The sequence below is a fragment of the Bubalus bubalis genome, chromosome 16 (assembly GCF_019923935.1).
Source record: "Bubalus bubalis isolate 160015118507 breed Murrah chromosome 16, NDDB_SH_1, whole genome shotgun sequence".
Classification (NCBI taxonomy): domain Eukaryota; kingdom Metazoa; phylum Chordata; class Mammalia; order Artiodactyla; family Bovidae; genus Bubalus; species Bubalus bubalis.
Genome location: NC_059172.1, coordinates 48,793,236 through 48,814,704, shown reverse-complemented (window position 1 = coordinate 48,814,704; position 21,469 = coordinate 48,793,236). Strand labels below are relative to the sequence as shown.

General features: G+C 46.5%; 1 non-coding gene across 1 annotated transcript; it reads left to right on the top strand.

Moving 5' to 3' along the window:
* Positions 1–1,606: 1,606 nt before the first annotated feature.
* On the top strand, positions 1,607–1,678 carry TRNAH-GUG. The gene has a single exon. It is a non-coding gene; the product is annotated as a tRNA-His (tRNA).
* The last annotated feature ends 19,791 nt before the right edge of the window (positions 1,679–21,469 follow it).

Genomic DNA, 21,469 nt, shown 5'->3' with positions numbered 1-21,469 from the left:
CCAGTCCCTCTGGAAATCAGTGGAGGTGAAAAATGTTTAGATTCTTGTGCTGATGTGAGCTCAGTGTGTGTGAGCAGCGGTGGGAGGTTGCCTGGAGGGCTGATGTCCTGGGGTCCTACCTATGTAGGTAGAGTGTGCTGAATCAGGGGGATGATAGACCTGCCATTCTCCATATTGATCATCTCCAAAGATATCAGGGTGTTTGCCTGTGGTCCCCAAATTGATAAGGAACATAGACATTACTGGTTAAGCAATAGAACTAAAAAGGTAGCGGAATCTTTGTGACAAGGACACCTGTTAGCCAAGTAGCTATGAGCGTGCCCTTGGAATTAAAGGGATCTAAGCGGGAATCCTGGCTCTATATTGCTGACTGTGTGGCCTTGAGCAGAAATTTTCCTCTTTCTCTGTGAGCCTCATCTTCTTCCTCATCTGTTAAAGAGCATGATTGTGTGTTCTATCTCATAGGAGCTTCTCAAGGGTCAATTTGAGTAAAATTACATAAAATTTTTAGCATGTAGCATGCACTGAACAAATAGCAACAGTTATAAGTATGATTATGCTTACTCTGAGAGAAGGGGAGGCATCCTTGAAGTATTAAGCACGAGGATTCTGGAAGGGATTCTTGTCTGGAAGGGCAATATGCTAAATGGCCTGGGAGCTTTGGGCAGGGCCAGGGAGGCGAGTCCTGGTCTTTGTGGGCAGCAGCTTTCTCAGGCAGCTCTGCTTCCTCTCCCTGACCTTCTGCCTCTGCCAGGGTGATGCTCATGTGATGCTTGTGGGTGATGTTTGTCCTGTGGGTGGGGAGGCAATGGCTGTTCTTAGATGTGGTCCCTGAAAGGCTTCCTAGAATCCTTTTCACTATGTTGGGCCAGGATGTGGGAAGCAGTGGCTCAGGGTGTTTAGGAAAACTTAGATGATGCCAACCCAGAATAAGATCACCTGGGGGCTGATGACTTCAATCCCAGATGCAAAGGACTCTGGGTCTTAATCTTTCCCATGTCTCCTTTGGTCTGATTTTGACCACCAGCCTGGCTGAGGCAGCTCTACCTGGGGCCACTGGGATCTTAAAAGAGGTGTGCTCCTGGGACCCACCTACAGCTGTTAGCATGAGACTGACCCTAGAGAGGAAATGGGCTTTGGTTTCAGCTAAAGCAGTGATGGGAATGCGATAGGTCAGGTCTTGCGTGTTTGAAACCTCTGAGTGATCATCCTATTCTTGCATGGGTACTACCCCCATGGCATTCCATGTGGGGTTGGAGTCAGCAGCCCCAGGTTAACATATCCTGGTTTGGCACCATCCATGTTATTTACAATCACCTGGGTCCTAAGCCCAGTGATCAGTGATTGACGGTGGTCAGGAAAGGGACCTCTGTGTCTGGTGTTAGACTCATATTATCTCATCCTTTATGACAGACCTATTCTCATCTCCATTTGACTGGTGAAGAAAATGCAGCTCAGAAAAGTTAAGCAAACTACCCAAGGTGACACAGGTAGGGAATGATGAAACTGATTTTTGTGCCTGAGTCTGTGACTTCAAGGTCTGTACTCCATCTATTGAGAGTTGTTTTAAAGGAGACTGGTGATGGGAAGAGGGAGAGAGGGGGCTTCCCTGGTGGCTCAGATGGTAAAGAATCTGCCTGTGATGCAGGAGACCCAGGTTCAATCCCTGGCTTGGGAAGATCCCATGGAGAAGGAAATGGCAACCCACTTCAGTATTCTTGCCTGGAGGATTCCATCCATGGGGTGGCAAAGAGATACAACTGAGCGACTAACACTTTTACCTGGTGATTTCAAGATGTGTGCTCCCTCCATTGAGACTTGTTTTAAAGGAGACTGGTGCTGGGGAGAGGGAGAGAGGGTGAACATCTGCCCCAGGGTCATAGTTTGAGAAGTAGGACAGGAAAGCCCCCTTGAGAATGAGAATTGAGGTCAGTGAGTGAGCGTCCGGGATGGTTCCTGCCCACCCCCTCCCTAAGTAAAGGGTGGTAAGGAAGACAGAGCTTGGCTTCCTTTTAAAGGAGGCCCCTCCGGGGAGTGAGCTGCGGGAAGAGTGTGCGGAGTGGCAGCGTGGCCATCTCCTACCATCGTGCTGGTTCTGCTGTGGTGAGAAAAGCCCCAGCTCCAGTTTGGCTATGGCAGCACAGACGGGACAGACTGGGAGTTTGGGGGAGACATTGTCACCCGCTCTCCCCTGACTTTGTCTGTGGCCTTATGCCTGCCACTCACACCACCTCCATGGGTCTAATTCTGATATTCTATGCCAGGGCCCCCTAAACTTGAGAGTGCCTGAAAATCATCTGAGGGGCTTGGTAAAAATTAAATTCTGTTTCATGGAGCTCCCAGAAGAGGCTGGTGCCGTCACCCAGGGACCACACTCTGACTAACCCATTCTCATCCTCTGGACTCTGAGGCACACTGTGTGGACAGCACCAGAGTCAAGGTATTTTTTTCCTCTGTGTAGACCCGGAGTGTTAATAGATGAACTTGTGCCAAATGACACGTCTGTCTGGCCTCTCAAAGCGTCTTTCAGGACATCTTCCCTGATCTGCTTCTACCGTCAGCTCCTTTAGGTGCAAAGTGGTTAGGAATATGGACCCTGGAGCCAGATGTTTTGGGTTCAAATCTTAACTCTGCCTGTGTGACCTTGAGCAAGTTACTTAACTTCTCTGAGCCTTGGTTTCACCATCGTAAGCTGCAGATGATGGCGATACTGATCTCACAGAGTAGAGGATTAAAGGAGTGATCATGGGTAAAGCTCTCAGAGTGAGCCCGTTATAGATGTTCCCTCTTCTTCATTATTTTTGCCATCATCACCATCCCTTTCCTCCCAGCCTCCCTCTAGTCCTCGCTTGTTCCTCTCTGGGCCCCAGTGCCCAGCACAGAGAATTTTCTCAGAACTCAAGTGGGGTGCCCTGAGGCCAGGCAGAGCAGGACTGCTGCTCACAGGATGCAGATTTATGGCCCGGAGGCCAACATTAGGGCCGACTGAGGGATTCTGGTGGGATTACAGGCTCCTCTCAGCAGGTCAACCTTTTCTCATCTTATCTGGGAGCTGACAGAAAACAGAGGGTGACCCAGTTCAAGCCTCACCCTGCTCTGGGGGCCATGACCAAACCCTTTGTGATCTGGACATTTTGCCTGTCTCCTGGGTTTTGCTCTAAGGGTAACCCTCTCCCATAAACCAAGCCTGGTGAGTCTGGGGGAGCCCATGAGTGTGGGTGGGGTGTGCTTCCAAGCTGTCAGATGTGACACGGGACTAGGTCTGTTTCATCACTGACTCCCCTGCCTTCTCACCAAATGCTGGGGATGCCGTACACTGCCGGGGGGCTGGAGGGGTCCATGCCACACTCTGACAGAACGCAGTCCCCTCTTCAGATCCCTGGCTAAAGAGAAAAATGCAAGCACAGAAAACAAAGGCCCCACTGCCCAGCATAAAATACTGCTTTCTAATCCCAAGCATGGCCAAGTACGCTGTTAAGATATTTAGAAGGCTCTTGAATTATTTCCACTTGAAAAATGTTTTTATGTCTCCCATTCTGTTTACTTGATTGGCTAAGGTGTAATTGCTCTCCTGGCCCAGACTTTGCTTCCTCACCGATGGGGACCCTGCTTCTGCATCTTGATATTAAGAACAGATACTGAGAGCTGAATGGGGCATTGTTTCCTGGCCAGATCAGTAGCTGCTGCCTGCATTTAGCGAGCAAGCAGTCCAAGACTGGCAGCCCAACCTAGACCACGCTGTGGCTTGCTTTGATTACTTGGTTCCATCCCGCTCCAATCAGGAATGGATCACACATGTCCAGGTTTGCATTTGCTCTTCCTCCCCTACGTGTTTTCCACAGTTGCAGCTTAAAGGAGTCGGTTTGGGGTTGGAAATCTACTTCGGTTTCTGTGTGTTCAGGGGGTTGGGCTGGAGTAACAGGGGATGTCCCCTGGTTGTCCCTTCTCCCCAACCTGCCCCCACCTCCCCCCCCCCCCCGCCCCCACCACTGACTCAAAGCAGAGGCTTGGAATGTAAGCATCTTCTGCTGATATGTTCCCTTACTTGTGACCAGAAAATGTTCTAGAAACATCCCTCTGATTAAGAACAATGAGTAACGCCCATTCTTTCCCCAGCAGGCAGTAATCACTTGAAATTTGGCACTTTCACATTTTAACCAGATAGGTCTAAATATAGAATCATAGCATCTCATTTTAAAAGGATTTGGGAACACGATCTACTGGTTACTTAAAAACTCTTGACTGCAAGTCTTTATTATCCTGCCCGTGTCCCCCCTGCCTCCCTCTGCTCATCGTGACGTTTGGCCATAAATGCCAAGAACCCAAATAGAAGCCTTTGAGCTGTGGGACCCAGCTAAAGAACAATGGCAGGATGTTGGCTCGCAGAGTGTCAGCATTTGCCAAATAAGTTTATCCTTTATTTATTGTTTTCACTGTGGCTTAAAACATGCAGTCCTCAAAGCCAAGCCTCTAAACTGAAACGTATGTCAGGCCTGCTTCTGCTCACGACGAACTCGGGGACTTTCCCCTTTGCTCCTCGCCAGTGACTGGGACCAAAGAGAGTATGTTTTGAATTTACTGAGAGATCTACTGCTTTGGGCTCAGTTTTTGTACTTTTAAAAAGCAATCAATAACGGCCAGTTTGTAATAAGAAAAATTTATGAACTGACAGGCAAAATGTAATTACGGAGGGGATTCCTTGCAAGAAAAAAGAGGTGATGTTAACAGACATCCCGACAATCTGTTTGCACTCATTTTCATTCATATAAATGATGAAGTGCTTCTGGGTGGAAGCAGCGTTCTCCAAAGTCTTCCCAGGAGCCTGGAAATGTCGCTGCCAAAGTTTTTGCTAATGAAGGGCAATGAGTTGTGTTAACTTCTCATTGTTATCCACGACGTGGATTTTTCACAGTGTTGTTTTTATGACTATAACTTAGCCAGCAGCAATTTCTACACCTCGTCTTGTTGGTCCCTGAGGAGACCCAGCATGTTTGGGAGTTTCTGGAAACCGAGGCGGTGTTGCAGCACCCCAGGAGGCTTCGGTTCCTTCCACTCATCCCTCTGTCTCCTCTGGCCACTTTCTTCTTTCAGTCTTGGCTGCTGAAGAGAGACCTGGAATTTCCTGTCTGTAAAAGGTGTCCTTCAAGAGGGAGAGCGGAGGTTCCTGGCTGCATACTGGAAGTTGCCCCCAAACTACCTGATGCTGGTGAGGATGGAGTGTAGGGCCTTTATATATCCTAAGACTTGGGCTTCCCTGGTGGCTCAGTGGTAGAGAATCCATAGGCAAGGCAGGAGATATAGGAGAGGCAGGTTTGATCCCTGGGTTGGGAAAATCCCCTGGAGGAGGGCATGGCAATCCACTCCAGTATTCTTGCTTGGAGAATCCCATGGACAGAGGAGCCTGGCGGGCTAAAGTCCATAGGGTCACACAGAGTCAGACATGACTGAGATGACTTAGCATACACACATGCATATCACAAGTCTTAACAAATGCTTGAAAAATAGTAATGGCATCTGACACCCATATGTTACTTCCAAATCATAAAGTACTTTAGATACCAATGTCCATTTTGACCTTCCCAGCAATCTGCAGGGACATTTACTATTATACTCATTTTACAGACTAGGAAATTCAGGCTCAATGACATTACTTGACTTGCCCACAGTCATCAAGCTTATTAATACTGGAACCAGGATTTGAACCCACATTTCTCTGTCTTTTAGGCATGTGGTCTTCTGAACATGGCAGAAGTAGAAAGGTCAGTTCTTTTAGGAAGATGGAGGAACAGAATAGACATTCTGTTACAGAAATATGATTTAGTGACATTGTACTTAAATTGGCTGACTTTTAAGGGGAGACCAAGGTTGGAGAAGGCAATGGCACCCCACTCCAGTACTTTTGCCTAGAAAATCCCATGGACGGAGGAGCCGGGTAGGCTGCAGTCCATGGGGTTGCTAGAGTCGGACACGACTGAGTGACTTCACTTTCACTTTTCACTTTCATGCATTGAAGGAAATGGCAGCCCACTCCAGTGTTCTTGCCTAGAGGATCCCAGGGATGGGGAAGCCTGGTGAGCTGCCATCGATGAGCTCGCACAGAGTCGGACACGACTGAAGCGACTTAGCAGCAGCAGCAGTAAGGTTGCCAAAAATGTGAGAACTGTTTTACCATTTTGCATTTGCAGGCTGTGTTGATTTTCCAGGTATGTCCATATCTTGACTTTCTGTCATTTGCTTTCTGTCACCACAGCCCTGTGGAGGGGGCCAGGGAGACATCTCTTTTCCCACATTGGAGGAGAGCAAAGCTATGAGGCTGGGGGACCTGCCTGGGTCAGAGAGGGCACCCCCAGGAAGCTGGAAGCTCCTGATCACATCACCACAGCTCACTGACGTACAAGAGGGGCATTTTCTTGCTTCTACAGAAAAGAAAACCTTAGTATGCTTTACTTTTTTTTCCCCTTCATGTTAACCTCTCAGTTGAAAGTTGAATCACAAATCAAGTTGAGATCTAGGAGTGAGCTGAAGTGAGCCCCATCCCCACAAAGAGCAGTAACTAGAAACAGGGGCCAGGGCCACCACAGCCCACCACAGCCTGATTCCCATCTAGATATTCAGCCCCAGTCCTTATGCCTCTGCAGCCTGGGCAGTTCTCAGTTACCTAAGTGGACAGTGACGTCTCACAGAGATTTTCAGTAACAAATGTGGAAACAGAAGGGGTCTGAGCCTCCTGCACTTACCCAACGATCCAAATGCACAGCAGCTCTCTTTATCTGACCGAGGCCTCTGGATGTAGGTTTGGGTATGTTTGGCTCTGTGCCTCCTCCCCGGGCACAGTAACTGGTGACAGGTGTGGCCACAGGACAGATGTGGCTGTGGGGGCAAGGTTACCCTGTCAGCCTTATCAGTTAGGAATCTGGTTTCTAGATCTTTTATTTCTTTTTTATTACAGTAAAGCTGCAGACCCTGTAACTCTGTGGTTTCAAATCTCATTCTCTTCTTGCTCCTGTGTCTGTGGGGCATCTGGGTGTTGACTGATCTAGTCGGAGTCAACCCCAGTGCTGTGGGTTGGGTTCAGATCTGCCCCCTGTATCCTTGCGTCCTCCAAGGCCCGTGGGCCCACCTGGGCGAGAGCCATGGTGATGGCAGATGTGCAAGTCACATTTGCAAACATTCCACCCATCAAAGCCAGTCATGTGGCCCAGCCCAGCCTCAGTGGACCAGGGAAATCTGCTCAGGGAACCCAAAGAGAGTAAGAATTTACTGAACTTTCAAATTATCACACAAGCTACCTGACTGGCATCCTATTTCCTAATTGACTCTAACTCAGAGGGAGAAAAGAGATGTGACTATGATAGAATTTCCCCTGAAATCCCCTACACAGAGACCCTGAGCCCTAGATGCTGAGGGTAGAGAGGACTTCAAGAAGGGCAAGCAGGCAGGGGCAGCTGCCTTCCTGTGATGGATCAAGGGCACTGAGCTGGGGACCAGCAGATCCTGGGCAGTGCCTTGAAGAGTGACAGGATAGTGATGGAAAACAGAAGCACCAGAGCTGGCATGAACTGGGTTCAAATCCCAGCTTCTCTACTTACTGAGCATGCGATTTCCTACTCTAGGGCTCCATTTGCTTATCTATAAAAGGAGGACAATCCCATGTACCTCAAGGCAGGCAAGTGAGCAGGGAGAGCTAGCAGAGAGCAAGGATGCTGGGTGCAGGAGGATGCTCTGAAGGGAAGGAGGAAAACCTAGTGATATCTGAGAAGCTTGGGTTTCTGGACAGGAAGAGAATGCTAGGATAAGTTTAGTGAGTGGAGTTGAGTGGGGTGGCTTCTATTTCCGCTGGTTAGAATCTCAATGCCCCATCCCAATCCCAGTTCCTTCATTCCTTCCAGAAATGTTTACTGAGCTGCTGCCCGGTGCCAGGCACCAGTCTAGGTGCTGGGACTGCATCAGTGAATGAACCAGATGAAACTCTGCCCTCGTGGGGGGTGGAGTGGGGCTGGGACTGAATTAATGAAGCATGGGTACGTTTCAGGCACTGTGCTGGGCTCCATATGCATCATTGCCAGATGGTTACTGTTCTTTCTCACTTGGGGATTAGAAAACTGAGAGTGGTGGAAGTAAATGACAATTCCGTGGCCATCTGCAGCCTGTAAGAGACACAGCTTATACTGCTCCATCCTGGAGTCTTTCTACTCTGTCACATCTCCAGGCACGAAGAAGGTTTGTGAACAAGCCCTGAGACTCTTGGAGGAGCAAGGGAGACTAGAAGAGAAGTGGCGGTGAAAGCGTTGTTGTGGGCAGAGGCGCTGGGCTGGGGATTCCAGGTTGGTGCTAGAGCATGGGTGAGAGTCCTGAATGCAGGCAGTTCCTCTCCCGGCCTGTCCAGAGGGGACCAGTGCTCCCTTTAAGACTGAGGGAGCTCCAGGGGATCCCTATGAGCTTCTTCACTATTAAGCCCAGCCTGCTCCCTTCACTAATGTCAAATGCTCCAAGATAATGGGACCAAGGCCTGTTTGAAATCAAAAAGAAATCTGAAACAGATGTTAGGGAACCTTTTTTTTTTAAACTTTGAATATGAGGATGAGCCCAGCAATTATTGGCAGAACTCTGGCCTGTGTCAGAAACAATTAGCTGCCTGGCCTGAGACCAAATGGATCCCCCAGCTTCCTTTTACTTCCTTTCTGGCTCAAGCCAGATGTGTTTCCAAGGCTGAGCTGTGGCCTTCCCAATGGATGGGTGGACCCTGGGTCTCTGACTCAGTCTGGACCTATAACCTCCCTGTTCTGCTCCTCCTGACCCACTGTCTTTCTCTCTTCCTGACCTTTTCTCCTTTGCTTTCTAATTCCCACCCCCACCAATACTAATCATGTAATCTTGGCAGGTTCACACACACAAACACACACACCAAACATGCCACTTCCAATTTTGCCTCAAGATTCATAATGAGGACCAACCAGACAGGGCCATCCAAAAATTTATAATCCTCCTGTTCATCAATGCCCCTCAAATAATCTTTCTGTGGTATTTACTCTTAGTCATGGCAACTGAATGGGCTCTTGGCTGGGGCCCTGATTCGGAAATTCCATAGACTTTGGATTCAAGAACACCATTAACTGAGCACCTCTGGTGTGCCAACCACTTGACAAGCATATTCCAGCTCTTTTCAAGGTCTCTTCAGCTTTCTGTGGTGGTCAGATCTCATGCTTCATTGGCTCCTGCCCCATCCTGCAGGACTGTCTGGTCTTGTGTGGAGGAACTCAGGATGGTCACCTAGAGGCTCCTGACTTGGCCATGTATGTGATGACCATATGCAGCCTTTGGGAGATCTTACTCGCTTACCCATGGAGTCATCAGGGCTCTAATATCAATGAGTGTGACCAGGTCCCCAAAGCTCCTCCATCTGCCACTCTTCAGAGACTAGAACATGGCTGAACTCTATGTAAGAGGACTTCCCTCCTGCCTCCCTACACCCTCATCTGAGTTGCTTGGGTCTCAGGCTGTGCTGGCCATGGACTACATTTTATCAAGTCCCTCTGGAAACCCACGCCTCCTCTTCTACCACAACTTCCTTCTCCATAGGGCTTATTCTAAAATTTTTTTAGCTTGACTGGGTGACTGAGATCCCCAAGAGGTATTATGTTGTCACCTCCTCCATGTTTTTGCGCCTTATTTCCTCGAGTTTACATTCCCTTCTCTCTAGAAAGAGGGGCCTGTGTTCCCTTCCTTCCCCACACCTCTGGACATGACAGATGTCCCAGAGGTACCGTCGACTTTATCTCAGTGTAGGTTACGTTGACTCCTCACAGTGACCCTGTGATGAAGCTAACCAGGTTATTTTGTGGTCTAAATCAGTGGGTGGAGGCTGAACATGAAAGAGAGTTCACTGTGCTCCAGGAGTCCTGGGTTCTAGACCTGGTTTTGCCACTGATCCCAATGGGGCACCATAGCCAAATCTGTTCTCCTCTGTGGTTTTCTGAGTTCCTACCCATGAACTGAAGATAGCAAGAAGATGGCTCTCCAAATTCTCTTTCTACTCTAATAAAAGGGATGCCTTGTTCAAGAATGGGCTATATGGATCTTCTTGGCGGTCTCCTTACACACTCACTGCCTGGTGATACACTCCTTGGATTTCCTCAACATGTACATTCAGTGCTTGAAGGACTGAGTCAACTTGATACCTCTGTGTGTCCCCAGTGACCTGAGAGCCTTGTTGCTTCTCTGCAGCAGCCTCCACTTTCACTTGGCCTGACTTAATGTAATGAACATGGCCCCTGGGACCTGCTGGACTTCCTTTTCGACTGCTCTTCCTTTGCTCTCTACTTCCGCCACACTGGCCTCTGGGGATCCTTCACACACCAGACACCCTCCAGCAGCAGGGCTGTTCCCTCTTCCCAGGCCACTCTTGCCCCAAAGACCTGGAGAGCCTGATCCTTCATCCTTCACGTATTTGCTCACATGCTACCTTCTCAGGACTTCCCTGGTGGTCTAGTGATTGAGATTTTACCTTCCAATGCAGGGGATGCATGTTCAATCTCTGGTCGGGGAGCTATGGGAGCTAAGATCTCGCATGTCTCGAGGTAAAAAAAACAAAACAGAAGCAATATTATAACAAATTCAATGAAGACTTTAAAAATGATCCACATCAAAAAACAAAATCTTAAAAAGGACACTGCCTTCTCAGTGAGGCCTTCTAGGAATGCCCTTTTTCAAAGTACTCCCTATACCATTGCTCCTATCCCCTTTTCTGGCTTTATTTTCTCTATAGCCCTTATTAACATCTGACTTATTCTATATTTTCCTTATATTTGTGAACTGTATTGTCTGTCTCTACACATTGGCCTGTGAGCTCCAGAAAAGCAAGGAGTTTAGTTTTCTTTGTCTAGAACCAGGGCGAAGACATTGCACAGCTCGAAGGGGCACGCTTTACATAGCATATAATGTAGAATATGATGTAGTGGGTCTATATGAAATAGTGCTTGGCATATAGTTGGCACTTAAGGCAGTTTTGTGGCATGAATAAGCCAGAATTAGCTGTCTATTCTTGGCAGAATTAAATCTCTTGGAAGCAGAATGTATATGGGAGTTTCCCATTCAAAGGCAACCAAGGCATGAAGTAGGATGATACAGAATCAAATATCCTCGTGACACAAATGGCAGAGCCCAAACATCCTGCTTTTGGTACCTGGATATAAGACATGTAGAAGTCTTATATTCATAAGGTGCAGAGGAATAAAAATGGATACAAAAGAAAACAATAAATCTCATGAGCTTGGGATGATCAGACTCAAACTCAGTGCTCCAGGAAGAGAGAGGAAGAGTCCATTTCTTTTTTAATTAATTTTTATTGGAAACTTCATGGACTGCAGCACTCCAGGCTTCCCTGTCCTTCACCATCTCCCGGAGTTGCTCAAATTCACGCCCATTGAGTCAGTGATGCCCTCCAACCATCTCATCCTCTGTCACCCCCTTCTCCTCCTGTCTTTAATCCTTCCCAGCATCAGGGTGTTTTCCAATGCGTCAGTTCTTCGCATCAGGTGGCCAAAGTATTGGAGCTTCAGGCTCTGCATCAGTCCCTCCAATGAATATTCAGGATTGATTTCCTTTAGGATTGACTGGTTGGATCGCCTTGCTATCCAAGGGACTCTCAAGAGTCTTCTCCAACACCACAGTTCAGAAGCATCAATTCTTCAGCATTCAGCTTCCTTTATAGTCCAACTCTCACATCCACACATGACTACTGGAAAAACCATAGCTTTGACTAGATGGACCTTTGTTGGCAAAGTAATGTTTCTGATTTTTAATATGCTCTCTAGGTTTGTCATAGCTTTTCTTCCAAACAGCAAGCATCTTTTAATTTCATGTCTGCAGTCACCATCTGCAGTGATTTCAGAGCCCAAGAAAATAAAGTGTGTCACTGTTTCCATTGTTTCCCCATCTATTTTCCATAAAGTGATGGGACCAGATGCCATGATTTTAGTTTTTTGAATGTTGAGTTTTAAGTCAACTTTTTCACTCTCCTCTTTCATCTTCATTAAGAGACTCTTCACTTTCTGCCATAAGGGTGGTGTCATCTGCATATCTGAGGTTATTGATATTTCTCCCAGCATTCCAGCTTGCACTTTATACAGCCTGGTATTTCGCATGACGTACTCTGCTTATAAGTTAAATAAGGAGGGTGACAATATATGTATTCATATATCCTCTCTTTTGTGGATTTCCTTCCCATTTAGGTCACCACAGAGCACTGAGTAGAGTTCCGTGAGCTATACAGGAGATTCTCATTGGTTATCTATTTATATGCAGCATTAATAGTGTATATATGCCAATTGCAATCTCCAAATGCCCCAAAATTCTGTTTTTAAAAGATTTATTCATTTACTTCCTTTTGATTGCACTGGGTCTTCATTGCTTTGCTAGTTGCAGCGAGTGGGGGCTTCTCCAGTTGTGATGTATGGGTTTCGCACTGTGGTGGCTCCTCTTGTTGCAGAGCATGCTCTGTAGAGTGCATGGGCTTCAGGAGTTGTGGTGCTCAGACTTAGTTGCTCCATGGCATGTAGGATCTTCCCTGGCCAGGGACTGAGCCTGTGTCCCCTGCATTGGCAGGCAGATTCTTAATGAGTGGACCACCAGGGAAGTCCCCCAATTCTTGAGGAAGCTAAGAAGGGGGAAATCAGCTCACTCTGATATGGAAACACATGTGTTTCTCAAAGTGTTTCAGGAAAAAAAGACGAACTATAGATTGGGGGAAAATAAGTTTTCTGCTTAACTTTCAGTAAGATAGAACTTTCCAGTTACCCCCAGTCTTTCCTCCCTCCTCCCTTGTCCTATCCTGAACACCCCGGTTAATCAAGGTTGAGCCACATCTCCTAGGGAGTCTAAGAGAAGTGCCCGTGAGCTTACTGAACATTTGGCTTCAGGGACGGAAAGCCATTTACCTGGTGCTATGTCTTTTAGGCACAAAGGGCTAAGTCATGGTTCTTTGTCTCTTTCTCTAAACTGCTGCTGCTGCTGCTAAGTCGCTTAAGTCGTGTCTGACTCTGTGCGACCCCATAGATGGTAGCCCACCAGGCTCCCCTGTCCCTGGGATTCTCCAGGCAAGAACACTGGAGTAGGTTGCCATTTCCTTCTCCAATGCATGAAAGTGAAAAGTGAAAGTGAAGTTGCTCAGTCATGTCCGACTCTTAGTGACCCCATGGACTGCAGCCCACCAGGCTCCTCCGTCCATGGGATTTTCCAGGCAAGCGTAAACTACGTATCTATTAATACAAAACCTAGCCAGGCAGTGGGGCACAGAGGGCTGGTCCAGAGCCACTCCACATGCTTCTGAGAAAGCATTTGAGGCCATTATCTCCTGGACCACAGCAGGAGCCAAAGTGGGTGTCATTAGATGCCTCTAAAAAGCTGGTCTACATCCCACCAGAGATACAGAAAAGGGTTAATTACAAAGAGGTGCTGGCTGAACAAAGGACCAGAGACAAGAAATTGTAAAAGGTAGAAGAAAAGAAAAAGTGAGACAAGACAAGTTAGGGGCAGATGGCAGTTCCCTAAACAATAAACACAGTGGGAAGTTTCTGTAATTGTAGGAGGCATGAGGGAAAAGGGCCTTTTAGAATACCATTAAGATAGGCATCTTCAAACCATGGCTGTTCCTAAGTCCAACAGGACCAGGCTGGCAAGGAAAGGGGTCCTCTCGGACTTTCAGGCAGCATTCTTTCTATACACTCCTTAGTCTCCCTTTCTTTAAATATCTAAGGGAAAATACTGTAAGTTTCTCATGTCTGAAATCAGCCAACTCAGTGAAAGTAATAAGATGCATTGCCTCTCCAGGCTTGCTTACATTGAAATAGAAGCCTCTGGTAATAGAAGCCTCTATTGACAACTACGTCATTGATATGAAGGGAAAAGACCAACCAAAGAGCGCAGTCTGGACCTGCAGAAGGAGTTGGACACAGACCCAACCCCAAATCATCACCAGACCATTTGCTGCAAGCAAATTTAAGACAGAATGAATATTGCAATCAGGAAAGACTTGAATTTAAATCTCAGCTTTGCCATTTACCAGCTGTGAGAATTTGGGTTGTCACTTCACCTTTCAGAGCCTCTATTTTCCTTTCTGTAAAATGGGAACAATATCACAGTGTTCCAAAGGGCCAGTGGGATAATACAATTAAATGGCTCCAAGTTGAAGACTCTTTTCATGCATCACAACTCTCTTCACTTGCTTTTAGTGGCCCCATCAGACTCACTGTATCAAGGGAGCTCATTAAAAATGGCGATGATGGTGTCCTTAATAGGAATGGTGATGACAAGGATGGAAGTATACCTCAACCTCAAGAAATCAACCTCAGGCTTAGATTTAGCCTGCAAGGTAGGGTATCAAACAACAGGGAACTTGACGATCAGGATAGATGAAGACATTCTTCAGACACTGTGGTTATTACACCAGGATGTTTTACAGTCACGTTTCTCACTCAAGTGTCTGCTGAATGCAACTGTTCACAGTCATAGTGATTATTGATTATATAGGTGGGTGTCTGTCTTTGTGTTATTTCTCATGGATTAGCCAGATCATTAATTTCATGGCATATGCTGCTTACTGACACTTCTGGGAAATCTGAAATCTGAATAAACACTTTTACCAGAAATTATATTAGATTTAATATTTGACTAAGAGATTCATAGATATTTAACATTACACCATAGTCAAGAGAGAAAGCTTGGGAATTCCTGTGTGACTTCAGTTTGTAACCCATGGCATTTTATTTCCCTTCCTTAAGGTCATTCAAGCACATAAGACATCTTTACTCCTTTTTCCATTCTGGGCATCCTTTTCAGGCTCTGAGTTTCCAAGGAGCCAGGGAGCATGCCTTAGATCTTCCTGAGAGCCTCTCACCTCTCAGCCAGGACCACCCACCAGGTGTGTGGTGACCTCTAGTGATTTCCTCAAGTCTAGCCAGTTGCTTGCTGTACTGGGTTGAATTGTATGTGTTCCTGTTTAGTCGCTAAATTGTGCCTGACTCTCTGAAGACCTGTAAGTTGTAGCCTTCCAGGCTCCTCTGTCCATGAAATTTTTCAGGCAAGAATGCTGGAGTAGATTACCATTTCCTCCTCCAGGGGATCGTCTGGACCCAGGGATCAAACTCGCATCTCCTGAGTCTCCTGCATTGGCAGGCGGGTTCTTTACCACTGAGCCACCTGGGAAGGGTTGAAAGGCAGCCACCCCAAAAGATGCACCCACCTAGAACCTGTGAATGGGAACTTGTTTGGAAAAAGAAACTTTGCAGATGGAATTAATTTAAAAATCTCCAGATGAGTTCATCCTGAGTTGCCTCAGTGTACCCTAAACCCACTTACAAGTGACCTTACAGGAGACAGAGATCAGCAAGCATGGCTGGAAAAGACGGGAAGACACGTGAAGATGGAGACGTGGAGATGGTGATGTAACCGCAGGGAACACTGAGGACCATCATAGCTAGAAGAAGCAAGGAGGGATTCTCTCCCTGAGCCTCCAGAGGAAGCAGGGCCCTGCTGACACCTTGGTTTTGGACTTCTAGGCTCCAGAACTGTGAGACTAAATTTCTGTTGTTTCATGATACCTGGCTTGTGATAATTGGCTATGGCAGCCCTACGAAACTAATATAGCAGTCCAGCCTGCTTTCTGCCAGGCGCTGGTCTCTCCCAACTCTCTCTTCAGTATTGCCTGGGGAGGGTAATTTATATGCACACATTCCAGCTTTATTTAGTTTACTTTATCTTTTAATATTCAGAGGCTTCAGACACAGGCGTCTCAGCCTCATATCTTCAACCTGAAGATAACAGGGGTTTGAGGCTACAGTTAGTAGGTATCTTCCCATCCCTATGCTCATGATAGACAGTCATCTCGAGCATTCTCTCTCCTTACTCTGATTTCTCTTCTACAGCATCTTGGCAGGGGGATTTTTCTGTGACTTGCTTGCTTGCAATTATTTATTTATTTATTTATTTTAGATTTTTTAAAAAATATGGACCATTTTTAAAGTCTTTATTGAATTTGTTACAATATTGCTTCCGTTTTATGTTTTGGTTATGAGGCATATGGGATCTTAGTTCCTCGACCAGAGATCAAACTTGCATCCCCTGAATTGGAAGCTGAAGTCTTAACCACTGGACTACCAGGCAAGTCCCCTCACTTACTTGCATTTATTCATAGACAAGGAGCTCACCAGCCTCAGGGCAGCCTGTCTGGTTAGAGGCTATCTGCCTGTTAAAACCTTGTAGTAGCCAGATACCAAAACAAATTTGCTTGTTTGCCTACAACTTCACCCACTTTGGAGTAACACGAGATACACAGGCTTCCTATATTTGCAGAGAGCTGACACCATCCCTGGGTCTACTGGTGTCAAGATGAACAGCCCTGCTTCCTCCTGGTAGTCGGTGCCCGCTGTGCTCTCTGGCCCCCTCCAAATGCAGTGTGTTCTCCTCTGCAGCTGTTTCTCCAGCCCAGGCACTTCCCTGGAGGCTCCCAAGGATGATCAGCATTCTCTGGCCCCTCGCACCACAGCCCTGGGTGAGGAGACTAGACACCAATTGTCTTCCTGCCTGTTCGTGTCCCTGCCTTAAGGAAGAGTCCCACACTCTGCAATTCTGAAGAGGCTGATCAAGGGCATCAACATTCTCACCCTAGGGAAAACAGGGACCCCCGAAAGGGCACCTCAGACCCCTGGACACAGTGGATAGGGTTAGATGGACTCTTGCAGGGACTAATTTATGCTCATGAGATGTTGTTATCATGTAAGCCTGAGCCGCTCAAGTGCTATTTTCCCGCTCCTGGGAAAGAACCTAATAGAGAATGCCTCAGACACAATGAAAAACAATGGAGAAGAGAGAAAAACAAAGAGGGCGGTGAGGGAGGGAAGACATGAAGAGAGATCAGAGACTGAATTCTGGGGATATCCTTGGAGCATCTGGATTCAGCTCTGTTTAATGCTAACCCACCCCAGGACTTTTCATGAGCCTAAAGTTCCATCTTTTCTTGAGCTTGTTTGACTTGGTTTGCTGCTTTTGCAAGCAAGAGTCTTGGCCAAACACATCCAGTCCAGCCAGTGCTCCTCTATGGGCCACCCAGGAAGGACTGACTGTGTTTGACTCTGGCCATCACCAAACCTCCATGCTTCTTTCTGACTCTGCCTTCAGCCAAGATCATGTAGATTCCTTCCCTTATGACATCCCAACCATGGCTGTCTCCTCATTTCACACTGGTCATTTGCAACCTAGGCCCCACCCTTCCCTGCCTCCTGTGCCCCATCTCTGAGCTCTGCTCCATTAGACCTCTTGTGCAAAGAGGTGTCCCCATGCCATCTGCAGGGCCCTCCTCAGGTCCAGAGTGATTCCCTTTGACCTGATTGGTATCTTTGCAAGCCTCACATGGAAGCCATGCTGCACAGACTCCAAGAAAGCTTGTGCATGCAACACAAGAAGGCTCACCTTCATTCAATCCAATTTAACTGTAAGAATAACAGCGCTGAAAAACAATCTTTAGCAATCAATGCTGTGATGAATTATGTAGCAAATCATAAGCATCACCCCCAAATATTATGTCTACAGGAAATGGCCTTATGCAGCTAATTGTTAACTGGGAAACTCTTTCATTAATTCAAATGGGTCAACATTTTAAATGATACTGTCATATAAATGCGGTGTGAAGGTTTACATGCAGATCACTCTAAGGTATCCCTTTTTTTTTTTTTTTGGTGAAGCCGACTAATGCTGCATTATGTTTTATTGTGCAATAAAATTATGTGCTAAAATTATGCTCATAAATGTACGCAAATGTAAACCAAGCTATTAGTTATGTTTTCACAGATAAAAGTCATTAGCATAGCTATCAAACTCTTCTTCCATTTGAATAACAGAATTATGTCTGGAGTCTCTGGCTGCCTTGCTGGGGCTCAGTCTCTGGGGGAACAAGTGTAAATCTTGCTGCCTGTTGGTTATGTGGGAGTTAGTAACCCGACCTGACTTCCACCCGCTGAGGCTGACTTTATATGGAGCCCACTGGGTCACTAGCTGAGGAAGGACCCTTTCAGCATCTCTCAGCATCTCACATCCCTGGGAAGTCATTCTTAACACCTCCCCACCTACTTCCTGCTAATTAGACTTACTGAAAAACAATTGCAGATCTTTGGAGATTTCAGGAGTCTGACAGCATCTTTTAGCAACAGTCACAAGGAAACAAAGTTTCATGTATAATTCATGAGGTGCATGGTCATCCTGGTGGGAAATTATCTCCTGACAGACTTGGCGATGGTGGTGTCCTGTCAGAACGGCCTACAGTGTATAATTAAAACCTGAACAGAACAAATTAATGCTGATTACTTTATAAACAATTTGAAAGCTTGAATTCTGTTCCCTGTCTTACGGGAAGAAAACAGATATTTCAGAAATGTGTAGATCTCCCCCCGCCCACTAATAGTTCTGCTAATAAAGGACCCTTGAATAGATATTACATTTAATATTCTTTGTCCTCCAATTTGATTTCATGAAGCTCAACTACATGAAGTCAGAGACTCCAAACCAAAAATCTGGCAGTTGCTAAATTTCCATGCAGAAAGTAACTCCCTGTCTCCTGTAAATGCAGGTGTATCTATCTGATCAGGCTGATAAAAGCACTCTCAGGATATGAGCACTGTAAAGTCAGCTGGACATATCCCTTATTTGAGAGATAGGGTCACAGAGGCCAGTGAAGAAAAGTGGCCTGAGGTCAAGCAGAGCTGTGGTGAGGTCACTGCTGGCCAGTTCAGAGCTCCTCAAGCCCCCTCTATTTTTGACTCAATCTGCATCAGTTTTCTGAACAGTGTGTCTCCCTGCCTCCAACTCTGATCTCTTCAGATGGATTCTCCATACCTCAGTCAGAGCTGGCTTTTCAGAAAATGCATCATCTCACCTCCAGCATAAAATAATCAGTTCAACAAAACTCTGTTTAGTACCTGCCACCAGCCAGGCTCAGGCCCAGGGGCAGGGTGCAGTTACTGCTGTGTTGCGCTCAGTCGTGTCCAGCTCTTTGCGACCCCATGGACCATAGCCGCCAGGCTTCTCTGCCCATGGGATTCTCTAGACAAGAATACTGGTGTGGGTTGCTAGTGCCTACCTCAGGGGATCTTCCAGACCCAGGGATCGAACCTGCATCTCTTGTCGTCTGCCTTGAGAGGCAGATTCTTTCCACTGTGCCACCTGGGAAGCCCTAAGTGCAGCATATATGTCAGTGACTAAACAGATCAGGTGTCTGCGCTCAGGGAGCTTATAGTTGGGTGGAGGGGGCAGATGATGACTGTGCTCGGGTCAAAGTTCGAGCTCTTTTAAGTCCTTGAAAAGACTCACCAAATCTTGGGCTGTTTTTCTCCAGCTTCACCTTCAGCAATCCTTCCTGCATGAGACCACTTTCAAAAACCAAGGAAATAGGTCTCAGCTGGCTTTTTCCATTGCAAAAACCTGTGAAATTGAACTTCATGCCCTTCTGTCCTGTCTGCTCCACAAGAACCCTCAGCTAGAATTCTCTTTTCATTGCTGTTGTTCAGTCGCTCAGCCATGTCTGATGCTTTGTAACCCCACGGACTGCAGCATGTCAGGCTTCCCTGTCCTTCACCATCTCCCAGACTTTGCTCAAACGCAGTAATAACATGCAGCCTCACATCACAGCCCCCCTGGCTGAGCCCTATTTCCATTGAGGAGGATAGTGCAACCGGGTCAGAGAAACACAGGACTGAACCAGCTATGAGTTCAAATTCTAGCTCAGCCTCTTAGTAGTTACCTGAACTTGAACACATTACTTTCTGTTTATGCTGTTGTTGTGTTTCAGTGGCTAAGTCATGTCTAACTCTTTGTGACCCCATGGACTGCAGTACACCAGGCTTCTCTGTCTTTCACTATCTCCCAGACTTCGCTCAAACTCATGTCCAATTGAGGCAGTGATGTCATCCAACTGTCTCATCCTAAGTCACCCCCTTCTCTTCCTGCCCTCAATCTTTCCCAGCATCAGGGTCTTTTCCAATGAGCCAGCTCTTCGCATCAGGTGGACAAAGTATTGGAGCTTCAGCTTCAGCATCCGTCCTTCCAACGAATATTCAGGCTTGATTTCCTTTAGGATTGACTGGTTTGAGCTCCTTGCTGTCCAAGGGACTCTCAAGAGTCTTCTCCAACACCACAGTTCAAAAGCATCAATTCTTCGGCGCTCAGCCTTCTTTATGGTCCAATTCTTACATCCCTACATGACTACTGGAAAAACCACAGCTTTGACTAGATTGATGGAACTTTGTCAGCAAAGTGGTGTCTCTACATTTTAAAATGCTGTCTAGGTTTGTGATAACTTTTCTTCCAAGGAGCAAGCATAATCCAGTTTCATGTCTGCAGTCACCATCCACAGTGACTTTGGAGCCCAAGAAAAGAAAATCTGTCACTGCTTCCACTTTCCCCCCTTCCATTTCCCATGAAGTGATGGGACTGAATGCCATGACCTTAGCTTTTTGAATGTTGAGTTTTAAGCCAGCTTTTTCACTCTTCTCTTTCACCTTCATCAAGAGGCTCTTTACTTCTTCTTCACTTTCTGCCATAAGGGTGGTATCATCTGCATATCTGAAGTTATTGATATTTCTCCCAGCAATCTTGATTCCAGCCTGTGATTTATCCAGGGCAGCATTTCTCATGATGTACTCTGCGTATGAGTTAAATAAACAGGGTGACAATATACAGCCTTGACGTACCCCTTTTCCTATTTGGAACCAGTCTGTTGTTCCATGGCCAGTTCTAACTGTTGCTTCCTGATCTGCATATAGGTTTCTCAAGAGGCAGGTCAGGTGGTCTGGTATTCCCATCTCTTTCAGAATTTTCCACAGTTTATTGTGATCCACACAGTCAAAGGCTTTGGCATAGTCAATAAAGCAGAAATAGATGTTTTTCTGGAACTCTCTTGCTTTTTCGATGGTCCAGTGGGTGTTGGCAATTTGATCTCTGGTTCCTCTGCCTTTTCTAAAACCAGCTTGAACATCTGGAAGCTCATGGTTCACGTACTGCTGAAGCCTGGCTTAGAGAATTTTGAGCATTACTTTACTAGCATGTGAGATGAGTGCAATTGTGCGGCAGTTTGAGTTGAGCATTCTTTGGCATTGGCTTTCTTTGGGATTGGAATGAAAACTGACCTTTTCCAGTCCTGTGGCCACTGCTGAGTGAGTCTTACTCCTTTCCCAATTTTGAATCAGTCAATTGTTCTATGTAAGAGTCTAACTGTTGCTTCTTGACTCGCATACAGATTTCTCAGGAGACAGGTAAGGTGGTCTGGTATTCCAATCTCTTTAAGACCTTTCCACAATTTGTTGTGATCCACATAGTCAAAGGCTTTCTGATGGTCAATGAAGCAGAAGTAGATGATTTTCTGGAATTCCCTTGCTTTCTCTATGATCCAGTGAATGTTGGCCATTTGATCCCTGGTTCCTCTGCT